General features: G+C 44.4%; 1 pseudogene; it reads right to left on the bottom strand.

Moving 5' to 3' along the window:
- Positions 1 to 266: 266 nt before the first annotated feature.
- On the bottom strand, positions 267 to 2184 carry LOC101125359 (WW domain-binding protein 11-like; annotated as a pseudogene).
- Positions 2185 to 2704: the final 520 nt, after the last annotated feature.

Raw genomic sequence — 2704 nt, 5'->3', positions numbered from 1 at the left:
TTAGAGTAGGGCAAGAAATAGGATGAGAATGGTGGTGTGAAACGGAATGGATGTTAGCAGCACTGCTTCAATAACTGATATATTCTGAATGAAATACCCTCTTTTATGTGTAGTAAATTCTGAACAAGGCTAAATTTTAGGATACTTCTTGAACTGAAATTAGAAAATACCCTGACAATGGAAGCAGCTCTCTCATCTCAGTTTAATAAGAGCCTCTTTCTTTCTCCATTGGCCACTGTTGTGAACAGAAGCCTGTTATGGCATCAAAAGCTGTCAGAGTAGCCCTTCCATCTCTTTCATGAAAACCTCATAGACATCATCCTTAGTTTGTACTGAGACAGGAACAGAAGAACCAGATTTGGGTGCTGCTTTGGCAAGAGGCACAGCAGAATCATCCTCTGACTTTCTTTGGGGAGCAGCAGTAGCCCCTTTATTCTCCCAACGAACTCTCAGTGCAGTGGGCAGAAGTAGAGTAATCTCTGCCTTGGTATTGTTGATCTGTGACTTGGCACTGATGGTTGCTGTGGCTTTCTTCTCAATCGTGGCTGCACTCATATCATCCGCTTTGGGTTGCTGAATCAAGTTGGGTGGGGCACTTAAAAAAACCCCAGGGTTCTGCTAGGGAGGTGGTGGGAAAAACCCAGGGGGGCAGGTCCAAGGTGAGGCACCAAAGGTGGGCGCATCATGCCGGGACAAGGTGAGGGAATACCTGGAGGTACTCTTGGTGGGGGTCTCCAAGGAGGGGGACCAGGAGGCATACCTGCAGTTGGACCTGGGAAAGGGACAGGGGGTCAAGCCTCATGGTGGTCCTGGAGGTAAAAGTTGGGGTAAAGGCCCTTGGAGTCCTGGCATTTCAGATGGTCTCAGTAATGGAGGAGCTCCTGGAGGTGGACCAGGAGGAAGGCCCGTAGGTGGCCCAGGAGGCCGTAATGGTAGAGCAGGTGGTGGTCCAAGAGGTGGTGGTCCTGGCATGGGAGGTGCTTTTATCTGAGAAGGAGGAGCAGACCGCGGGGGAGCCTGCTGCTATGAAGAAGCAGTGGATGTGCCATCAGCATGAGATTCTTCTTTATTCTGTTTTTATGATTGCTTTTCTGCTTCAGAGTCATCAGAATCATCTTCATCACCGTCCGCTGAAAATTCTTCTACTGCCCATCACTCCTCAAGGATTTCTTGACCTGCCATACGAAGCATCATAGCTTGAAGAGGAGTTAGTTCCTTCATGTTCTTCTTTTTTTCCTTGATTTTCCACATATTTGCAAACTGTACACTAGGACCTGACTTCTTTTCTTCATTGTTGTCTCTCTCACCATCATCATGGTGCACAAATTCATCCTCCTCACTTTCTCCATCTGATCCGTTGGTGTCACTGTCATCAGTACTTTCATCATGCTTATCTTGATCCATGTCCTCAGGATAGCCATCATCTTCACTGGTGCTAGAAACATCATAATCATGACCTCTCTGGGCAAGTGCAGGACTATAAAATATGTCTTCATCTCGCCTACGTGGGGGAAAATCTAGGGCGAAACACACTTTACGGCCGTACATCTGCACGACTTGAGGAGGAGGTGGGCCAGAGAGAGGGCAAAGAGGTTTTCTGCCATGGAGCGAACGTGGAACACCATGTCCAAGAAGAGCCAGGATAGAAACTGCCCGAGTTGGACGTCCATAGGCTGAGGTTTTCTTAAGGATGGAGGGTGGCTGGGCACCAGGAAGTGGAATGTCTTGGATCAAAATGTTGGAAGGAATATGTGGCATATCTGACAAAGGAATACTCTCCATTTCCACATGCAGAGCATTCTTGACGGCATCAAAATATTGGCTAAGTTGAGCCCTCTTCTGTTTATACTCTACTTCTAGCTTTCTCAGTTCTTTGTAAATATCTGGATTCTCTTTTTCATAGAGTTGTAGAATACCAAAGGTTTCACGCAGCTTTTTACACTTGTCTTTTAATACTTTCTCATTTAATTGTGGCTGTTATACTGGGTTAAACTCCATTTCATCCAATTTCTCCATGTCTCAGATAATCTGTTTGGGATCCTTCATCCTTAAAACTGGAGCTGGAACCATCATGTGCTGTTTTTTGCTCTTCTTCAATTCTCTCTTCCGGGCTTCCTTTTGGGCTTGGTCTATGGGGTTCATAAAGTTTCCACTCTTGGTGGATGATGTAGATCTCCATTCCATGGTCACAATTTGTATGTTTTACTGGTTCATTTAAAAAAATATTAAGAAAAACCCTTCTGCTGTGCTCCCAGGACTGCGAGAAGCAGGGAGGGTGGGATTTCTGGCCTCTTAACTTCTTAAGAGCCTTCAACTCGGCCTCTCGGTCAACCCCTCAGCCACCACCATCTTGCAACCTCGCGTGCCTCCTAGTGACGCTATTTCTTGAAATATTTGGTAGAATTCAACAGTGAAGACAGTGAAGACAATTCATCCTGGGCTTTCCTTTACTGTGAGGTTTTTGATTACTGTTTCAATCTGTTTACTCATTATTGGTCCATTCAGATTTTCAATATCTTCATGATCCAGTAAGTTATATGTTTCTGAAAATTTATCCATTTTTCCTAAGTTATCTAATTTGTTGATGTATAATTATTCACAGTGGTCTTTTATAATCTTTTGTATTTCTGTGATATGGGTTGTAATGTTTGCTCTTTACGATTTTATTTGGGTTTTCTCTTTTTTTTCAGTGTCACTAAAGCTT

Source organism: Gorilla gorilla, chromosome X, assembly GCF_029281585.2.
Source record: "Gorilla gorilla gorilla isolate KB3781 chromosome X, NHGRI_mGorGor1-v2.1_pri, whole genome shotgun sequence".
Lineage (NCBI taxonomy): Eukaryota > Metazoa > Chordata > Mammalia > Primates > Hominidae > Gorilla > Gorilla gorilla.
Note: the sequence above shows the minus strand (reverse complement) of the source record. Positions and strands in the feature narration are given on the sequence as shown.